The sequence below is a fragment of the Pseudopodoces humilis genome, chromosome 1 (genome assembly GCF_049639895.1).
Source record: "Pseudopodoces humilis isolate 2021_Gansu_Grassland_sample_001 chromosome 1, ASM4963989v1, whole genome shotgun sequence".
Lineage (NCBI taxonomy): Eukaryota > Metazoa > Chordata > Aves > Passeriformes > Paridae > Pseudopodoces > Pseudopodoces humilis.
Window position 1 is genome coordinate 40857308 of NC_142200.1, and position 9871 is coordinate 40867178.

General features: G+C 40.6%; 1 long non-coding RNA gene across 1 annotated transcript in view; it reads right to left on the reverse strand.

The window, feature by feature from the left end:
* LOC148185066 (uncharacterized) overlaps nucleotides 1–9593 on the reverse strand; it is a 58633-nt gene extending 49040 nt beyond the window's left edge. Inside the window, exon 1 of the long non-coding RNA XR_015773130.1 lies at nucleotides 9456–9593. This is a non-coding gene — a long non-coding RNA (uncharacterized LOC148185066). The remainder of the gene's footprint in view (nucleotides 1–9455) is intronic.
* Between the last annotated feature and the right edge of the window lie 278 nt (nucleotides 9594–9871).

A 9871-nucleotide genomic window follows, 5' to 3' on the forward strand; every position in this document is an offset into this window, starting at 1 on the left:
GATGCCCAAGTGGTCATTTGTACATAAGTATCCCAATTACAGACCATCCTTGGCAGGAATACCTACAGCTGTAAACAGTTACACTTAGCATATTTGAATGCAAATCTTGGTATTCCCTTTGTTAAAATATAAGAATGTAGGATAAAAGGGAAATCCTGGGGCTGTGAATATATCTCCTGCAAACTTAGAAAGTATTGTGCCTTCCTGAGTTGATTGAGCTTCTTACTGAACAAGATACAACTCTTTTTTACCCCTCCTATTACTTGTTAGTAAGAAATTCATTCTAATTTTCCAGTTTTAATGTATTCATGTTCAGTTTTTGAACACTTTTGAGCAGTCCTTTTACCTAAATCAGCATTTGTGACTTCCTCCAGCTTCCTGCTTTCATGCGTATGTATACTGAGAAAAAATCCATTTCTCTCCCCTCTCAATCTTTTTCTCTTTATGAACTAATTGGATTCATATTTCTTCATCTGTGCAGGCACAGCCCTTAGACAGGTGTGGTGCTCAGACTGCATCACCCGAGGAACAATTCAAGCTGGCAGAGTGATTTAGTGACACACCTGTGAGTCAACAGTTCTGCCCAGCTTTCCCTGTGCAGAAAGTTGGTAGTCATCCGTCTAACGCTCTTTCCAGCAGTCATTGGCTCCTGGCTGTTTAAAGTACTACATTATGACTAGCGGGGAAAAAATAGCCCTGTAAGACAAAGATTTCATCTAAAAAGAGAATCCAGCTTTTAGAAATTGGGTTATAATTTATTTTAACAATTCAGTGTCTGCTCTGCAGTATGAGCAGAGCACTTCACAGTGTTTCCTTGGGCTGTCATCAGACAGGAGTCTCCTGCTGCTGCCAGCACTTTGCACTATGCACACTGTTCTACGTATGCCTTTCATGTCTGGCCACTGAGTATGTTTCCTGGCTCATCTCTAGAAGACCTACATTTTCATTTAAGCTTTCATGCCTATCCTAAGTCCAACAGTGTGATTGCTTGGCCCCCTGCACTCAAGATCATGTGTTGCACACCATAGTCACTACTCACCAAACAAGAAGTAACATCCTGTGGTCTTTTATTATGAAACGATTAATGTTGGAGTATGAGTCACTTTGCTGTTCCTAGCACATTTGTTTCAGCTGCCTGAAGTGTCTCATGAGGGATGGAAAGGTACTGTAGCATACTTGGGGATTTTGATCTTCTGTTCCAGGGTCCCAGATGCTTTATATTCACAAATGGATATACTGCATATGTGTCTGTCAGCCCTCAAAATGCTCATGAGCCCTACTCTTTCCTTCATGATCAATGTAGTTTCGACTACTACACTGGATGTGTGTTTTGATGTGTTTAGTATCAGCTTATTTACACATTGCTTTCTAATGGATTCAGTGAGATCTCATGTCCATGTCCCACCCAAAGGTAAAGTAATTTGATTTCTGTATTCCAAAATCTTAGTAATTTCATCCTTTCCAGTACTAAGATACCTCTTACCCTGTGTATCAGAGCTCTGGCAAAAATTGCTGTAGTCTGCTTAATTTACTTCTTACAGCCCATCTCTTAAAACCCTGCAAGATGTATCCGTGCAACATCTTACCTTGCTCTTCAGCTGTAAGAGGTGCCTAAATTCATCTTGTGCCCACATGGACAAATACCTTTGTTCCTCCAGTGCCAGAGATAGGCATTTAAAAGTCTAGCCCTCCAGGAACACTGCCCAGCCTTCAATGCCAGAGTCCAAGTCCTCCCTCCATCTAGTGCCAGGTGCACTTAAAAATTAATCAATATACAAATCCTGAACAAGGACATCATCACCATGCTTTGTTCATGTGTGAGTCAATCAGACAGACACATCTGCTTTTCACTTACACCTGGGCAGTCTGCCTTATCCCCAGTCTGGGCTGGCACACAAGAAAAACCAAACAGCTTTACATTATCAGAAACCATCTTGTTTCTTGTTGACTCTTTTTTTTTTTTCTCCTGAGGACTTCTTACTTTTATAGACATTATATATATTTGATGTCCCCTCAAATAAAAAAAATAAAAAAAAGATTAAAAAAAAAAAAGACTTGTAATTTACTGCAGGCATTTAAGGAAGAGGGAAGCAGACTGTTGACACTAGGGTATCCCTTGTATGGTTTTTGCTTTGGGCATAAATTTTTGGTGCATGGTCCAAAGGAACAATCACAGATTCTTAGAGGTGTGTCTATGTAGACATAGTCACCATAGTTCCAGGGCTGCTTTGCTTGATAGTACTTAAAGCCTGATATATCACTTACATTTTTCTTTACTCCTTCAAATGCCTGTTTGTTGGTATCTCACCATACGCCCACTATGTGCTAACTGTCTCAAGAGTTCACAGGCTTCTGATAAGCATGTGCAGAATCTAGAAAGATAAGTTAGGCATCCCTATAAATCACCAAACTTCTTCCCACCCTTTAGTTCCTAAACACTCTACATTTTTCAGAGTGCAGCTGGAGTCTCTCAAAAGTTAACAGATGTCTAGGATCAGAAGCAGGAGTTTTCTGACTGGTTCTGTGCTTGTTTCAACAGGTGTACTGTTACCTCTTCACTGTAGGACTGACAGTTCCTGCTGCCCAGTGTTCCCTGAAGCTAAAGAAATTCTCTGTATCCTCACTGTCTACATGTCCAATGTGCTTCTATCTTCAGCTCACCATGAAGCAGACTCCTCCTCATCCAATATATGCTTTGTTTGGCTTTGCATGTTGGGTGAAAGCCAGGGTGACTTTTCTTCCTTTTTCACATTGAAGATGTTTTGGTGTTGAACTGGAGCACAGTCCAACAAAGTCTACAAAGATTTGTAGTTCCCCATCTTTCTACATAGGAAGCTTCACCTGTCACTCTTGTGTGACAGTTAATTGAAACTTTAATTTTTCTAATTATAATTATTGCCTAAGATCAAGTCACGAACATTCACACATACATAGTCCCATACTTTCTCCTAGAACAGGGTCCCTGCTCTAGCTCAGGGTGACTAATCTCTCCAGTGTCTTGTTTCATGAATTTCTTGATGGCCTATGCCTACCTCAAGCTATTTTCATTGTATGCTGCTTGAACTTGGTCACACTTTTGCAGTCTAATTTACTGTAATCACTGAGATTATATTGGGCCTAGATATATAATGTTGCTGTAATTAGAAAAATTTCTATCCATCAAAGGACATAGAGGAGAACTAAAAGAATTTTACAGCAAGCACCAATGAAATTATAAACCAGATCATGCACAGTATCAGGGTTTCCCAGGCTATGGTCTGAGTGTCATGTCAGTCTAACAGCAAGGTTGCAAGATTTGTTTTCCCAAAACAGCAGAGAAGCTGCATATAGACTACTTATTCAGAGAGATCCTTGCTTTGTGGCATCGCCTAACTTGCATGCAGAGATTATATGGAAAACATTTATTGATATAGTGCAAACAACTCAACTGCTTGAACAATCATCAGCCACTGCTCAAAGCTTGACTGTGTGTGTGTGTGTGTGTGTGTGTGTGTGTGTGTGTGTGTGTGTGTGTTTGGGATCAGGATAGATGTAGCCTACAGCACTTAGAGAAACCTGTTTATTTTGTCATCCATGTAGCTTTGTTGCCAGCAGAATCAACGTTTGTCTTTTTAGGCTTTCATATTCCTTAATTTTGTTCATCTTGCATCTAAGTTTCTCTCTATTTTATCATTTGAGGACACAGTGTTTTACAGCCATCACCTTAATTATTTGAAATCTAGATATCCTTTATGGCATCTGTGACTTGTTTTATTCCACTGTTTCATTTCTAATTCCTCTCTTTGACTTTTTACAGAGACTACAAACTCTTCTGTGATGCAAAGGATAGTTTATTTGGAAACCCATCAATCCCAACATCTCTCCCTCTTATATTTTTTACTGTTAGTCAATAATGCTTTGTTTGATTTCAAGACCTGGTCTCTAATTTATTACCAACCTTAAGGTATCCCAGTAGGCAATAATACAAAAAAGACCATGTTGTCTAAGCAGTTGTTTTTGAACAGGGGTGGTTTCAAATATGCTGCACTTGCAACCCAACAGCTGGGCTGATTTCCATGTGCTCCTCTCAAGCTCTTCTTCCTTACAGCCTGCAGCCCTTAGACTGGACATTAGAGAGAAATTATTTACAGCAAGAGCTGTCAAACACTGGAACAGGCTTCCTAGGGAGGTGGGTGATGCTCTATCATTGTTCAAGAGGCATTTGCACAATGTTCCTTCTATTCTATTCTATTCTATTCTATTCTATTCTATTCTATTCTATTCTATTCTATTCTATTCTATTCTATTCTATTCTATTCTATTCTATTCTATTCTATTCTATTCTATTCTATTCTATTCTATTCCATTCCATTCCATTCCATTCCATTCCATTCCATTCCCTTTCTTCAGGTTCAGCATAGGTTGCTGCAGGAAGAAAGCCACCACTTAAGCTACTCTCTCACCCACTTTTCTCTGGTAAGCCATCTGGTAAGAGTAAGCCAAAAAAGCCCTACTTAATCTTTCACCCCAGGTTCCGAGCTGCCTCAGGTAACCTGCAAAGAGGAAAGGGATCTTTGCTTCAGTCCACTCAGACATAGTTTAAGTCACAATCTAGAATCTGTTTCTTAGGTACCAGCCTTTAAACAATATAGAAAAATGTCCACTGCTGAAGAAAGACATCTGCATCCTCTGGATTATGTAAAACAAACATCTGGCAGCCATGGCTTCCTCTTAGCTTTGCTGTTGTATGTAGTAAATGGAAGTTTCAGCTCCCACAACTGTCATTTGGCTTCAGCAAGCACTATGACTCCCCTTTTGTGAGAAATGAAGAATAATCTGGCTAAATCCCAGTTTCAGAGCTAGCAAACACCAAAGGTCCAGTCCCTCCTGCTGTTGCTAAAAGCTGGCTTCCCACTTCCAGGGATTAACAAACTATGCAGACACTCTTAGGAACTGAAATAGCAGACTTTTGCTTTGCAAGCTTCATCAGAATGAGTGAAGCTGCTCCCCATTTCACTGCCATAACCAGCAATTTTCAAAGCCTTGGATCAACAGTGATATAAATATCAAGCAAACTTTTGATTCTCATCTTTTGAATCTTGATGCAACTCAAGTAAAGTGGAGTCATCAGCAAAGTCTGGCCTAAATTATTTCTAAACATCCTATAATAATAAGCTAAATCCAGAGAGCTCCCAATGAAAAAGGAATCAGTGTCTGTAAGAGCTTTCTGGGGTCCCAACACACTCATGGAAGAATATGGCCCTGGTTCACTCTGTATTCCCATAAATCATTCCCATACCAGAAGACCCTGCTGAGGCTGTAACAATGCACAATATATATACTGCCCTGCCATTGTCTCCTTTGACTTTGCCTAGGGACAATACACTGATTCTGCTGCCACTGTGGCCACAGAGCTGAAAACTAGAGTTTTCTCCAACACAAACAAAAGTTAAAAGGAAGAGAAAAGACACAGGGGAACAGTGTCTGTATCTCAGTAGAGCTATATCCTTTCTTATCTCAACTGTGTTCTGAGAGATGAAAATATAGGTAATACAGGCAATGATTACAGAGCCCTTTATAAAAGAGAGGATTGCAGAAACCCTCTGAAAGTTTCTTTACTTCTTATTGTGTAAAACCCCAAAATGAAACATATATCTTTACTTTCCAAAAGAGAAGTATCTTATCTGCCTTATTACCTCAGGTTCCTTCAAGCCTCAAGAGTAAAAACATTTTTGGTTTCATAATTAGCAACATTCAGGCAGAAAGTGGTCATGGAGTGACCTGTGAATTGCATACAATCATTTGTATCATTTTGAGACCTCTTAATAATTGAGGTATGTATGGCTTCAAGAACCCATCTTCTACTAAAACAGTTGTCTCTGCTGATCACTACATTTTCCACCTTAAAAGCAGACTTTTGATATTTTTCCTGTAAATCCAGGTACTCCCTGTAGTATTCTATAGGGCCTATCAAGCCAGTACAACTACAGAAAGAGTCACAAGATTTGGTTTCTCTACCTCCCCCAAAGTACATATCCACCTCCCCCACTGAAAAATCTTTCACGAAAGTTTATATCAATATATTTACTATTTGGTAACATTTATATCCCTACACAGTTAATGGCAGCAGAATGAAATAAACTGTGGTCAGATCTGCTGCTAGCAAAGAGCAGAATAAGTGAGAGGCAGCAGCTGAGGTAGTTAGTAGGGTGATTAGTGGAGGTAGAACAGGGTTTGTTTATTACACAGGTTTGCCTTTAACATTTCTCAGTGCACAGCCTGTCTCTTAAGATCAAAATTTGGTGATCTACTGCAAGAATGACAATAAAGACCCTGTTACTGCTGTTGAATCAATGGCCTTTGCACTGTACGTACAGTACAAAATACATGCATAAGCCTGGCAGCTGCTAAACTCATTGATATATAACACCAGTCCCAAAATAGTGATATTTCACTTCTGGAGCTTTATAAATTGTTAAAGAAATAAAATCTGCCTTTGGGAAATAATGTTTCTCTATGTATCATCGAATCCATTCCCTTCCTCCTCCTCTCCCTCCGAGATTAAAACAAATTGTGCTGAAGCTATAAATCTTCCCTATTGGCAATGGAAAGCCCTCAGAGATGTTCTTTTTGTGCCATTTCAGTAGACAAAAAGTCTAATGTACAGAGAGGTGGTGTTGCTTTTTTTCTCTTTTTTTTTTTTTTTTGTAAGTAGGGAGTCAGAAAAACATGTCCCTCCTTGATCTCTTCAATGTACATCAATATTTCTTCAGTCATATTAATGTCGCTGCACACGCTCCAAGTGGTTTCAGCAAAAATCGCTGGGAAATGGAGCATGCCTGGGAATTTTTACCATCATTTTCTTGTGTAGAGAGGTGCATCTTGAAACACCATTTAAACACTGTAGGCAATGCCAGTAACAGGACTGAGTCAGCCACTCTGTCCTGAAATAAATATGGTTTTGAAAACTCATTTGCAGAAATTCAAGCTCCCTTGCTTGTTTTTCACAGAGCACAGTCTCTCAGTCTATAAATGGATAAGTAATGATCCAAGAACTGGATTTGTATGATGAAGATTCAAGTTGAGAATTTCAGTAGTTTACTTAAAATTACTTTTCTCCTATTATTCCTGAGGGTAAACTATTTCTTAGACATTGGTCCTGTTTTTTTGCAAATGTTGATCAAGCATTTCTGAAACATCCACCCACTTCCATTTGTCAGTAATGTGAACTGTCTTTTTTTCACCCACCCATCATTTCTTTAGTCTCATTTCCTTTGCTTTCACTTGAAGAAATAGGGAAAACTGAAAGATTTTTTAGAGCTTCTGAGCTTGGTAAACATGGGCTTTACATTAGAATTTCCATCAGTTACAGCAAATTCATAACCAGAGACACCCTTTTCCCCTCCCTCTTTTTTCTCCCTCATTGCCTGAGGAAAATAAAATAACCTCCCAAAAACTCTAGGACAAAACTAACATTTTCTAGTAAGAGATCAGAAAGCGAATTTATTCATGGAAGTGAGTAAGTAAAATAACAGTGTAGACTGCACCTTTTTTCACTTTTAACTGTGCACAGTACAATCAAGGCAGAATTCCCAGTCATGCTGTGCTCCTTTCAACTGCAATTGCTCTCCTCAGCAGAGAGTCACCTTTAGAGGAAATGGTAAAGCATGAATCGTGTAGATCCACCTCAGCACATCACTGCAGCTTTTGAAACACCCCTAGGCATGAAGTTTATAAAATTGATAGGAGTCTGAGTCCTTGAATCCTACTTGCTTAGCCGTCAGTAACCGTGATGTTAATGTATGTGTGTAGTTAAGAGCATGGAAATATTTTTGCAGCACTGGAACTTAAGAGAGGGAAAGATATCCTGCTTTATCACAGCAAATTGTATCACTTTGATCTTAGGCACATTTAGGCCTTTGTAAGCTTTCTCTACTAATCTCTGGTTTAGGAGGCATGAGCTGGATCCCCATTCCCACGTCGGCTGAGGTAAGCACAGTCTCTGCAGGGCAGGTCTGAGAGTCTGTGAGACCCCAGGAAGGGGTGGGAGAGCTCTGCAGTCACACACATGTTTTGTTCTCCAACTGAGCATTTTTCACAAGTGCTCCATCCATACAGAGACACATCCCAAGCCTGTCCTTGTCTCTGAACAACTCCCCGCCTTCTGACACAGGTACTTGAAAATAATTTTAGCTGAGAAGTTTAAGCCTTGGTTTACTCTGTGCTTGCCCCCATATTGAATCAGCATCTGCTGCCATCATATAATACAGGTACAGACCTCATCCCAGCAAGGCCGATCGTATCACATCATCTGGCCTGGCATTTGTCTGTCACGCTGGGGCAGGGAATGTGATACCAAGCTGACAAAAAGCAGCACACGGCCCTGCCTGGAGAGCCCCTTTGTTCATCTAAGCCTCCCCTGCTGCTTTTGTAACTCCAAATGGATTTCTGATTCCCTATCTCCTGGCCTTTTCAAGCCAAATGGTTTGGTGAGATCACAAGGCAGCAGGTGCTGCTCCGCTCAACATTTGCACCTTCCAATCCAAACACACCTCTCCCCACCGACCCTTAAAATCAATCAAAGGGACTTATCAGTTTGTTTTAAGCTTTGATGTTTGTCTGGGGTTTGTTTATCTAGCAGTTTATTCCTGGGAGTATGTTCTTGACATCTTGGAGTAGGTGGTAATTAGCAACAAGGAAGAAGGGCTGAGATAAGAAGTGGAATTTGAAAGTGGTGATACTTGGTGAGGCAGCTGTGCCACATCCCCTCCTGCTTTCACCTCGACCACTGAGGCGAGCCAGAGACAGCAAAGGGGCAAACAGCAGCCACCCTGCCCTTTCAACAAACACTGCCTGGCTGTGTTTTGTTGCCTGGTGTGTTCCTCTGTGGCAGTAGCACATGAGGGGGCCTCTTTGGCCGCTGCCTCCTCTGTTTCACATGCACTCCTGAGGCTACTTCTGCAGATCCCTTTTTTTTCTCTCTGAACAAGCTTTCTACCTGTTGGCTTGCTGCAAGAGCAATTTGCTTAAAAGAAGGCATGAGGATCAGGTCTTGCTGTCATGAGATAATGTATACTTTTGCTGTCTTCTACTAAGCAGCATATAGACCAAAGATGACCCAATTGCTTCTTTTATAGGAAGAATAAATGTTGCTGTAGCTCTGTATTTATGGTATTCCCACATGCAGGTGCTTATGCTGGGACATAAACAAGGACACACATAGCCACACACTGTACATACTGCCTGGTGTATTCATGCTGATATGGGGTAACTCAAATCAGCAACTAAGCCTCATGTAGCCACTTGCTCACTCCTCCCACCCTCCATGGGATGGAGAGGAAAATCAAGATAAAAAAAAGTAAAACCCATGAGTTAAGAACAGCTTGATAATTGGAATATTATGATAATAATGACAAGTAGAGAGAGAAAGGAGTAAAACCCAAGAGGAAGAAGTGATGCACTATATAATCACTCACCCCTCACTCACTGATGCCCATCTTGTCCCTCAACAAGCAGCTCCCAGTCAATACCCTCCAGTTAATACACTGGTCATTACATTCTGTAGCATGGAATATCCCTTTGGCCAGTTCAGGTCAGCTGTCCTGGCTGTTCTCCCTCCTGCCTTCTTGTGCACCTGCTCACTGGCAGAACATGAGACCTGAAAAGTCCTTGATTTAGAGTAAGCACTACTTAGCAACAACCCAAACATCAGTCTGTTATCAACACTATTCCCATACTAAATCCAAAATACAGCACTGTACCAGCTCCTAAGAAGAAAATTAACTCTATCCCAGCCCAAACCAGGACACACACATACAGACATACAAAGAGGCTAAGAGCCAAACATTTTTGCTCTGAACAGCCTTGGACTTAGCAGGTTTAAAATATGAAG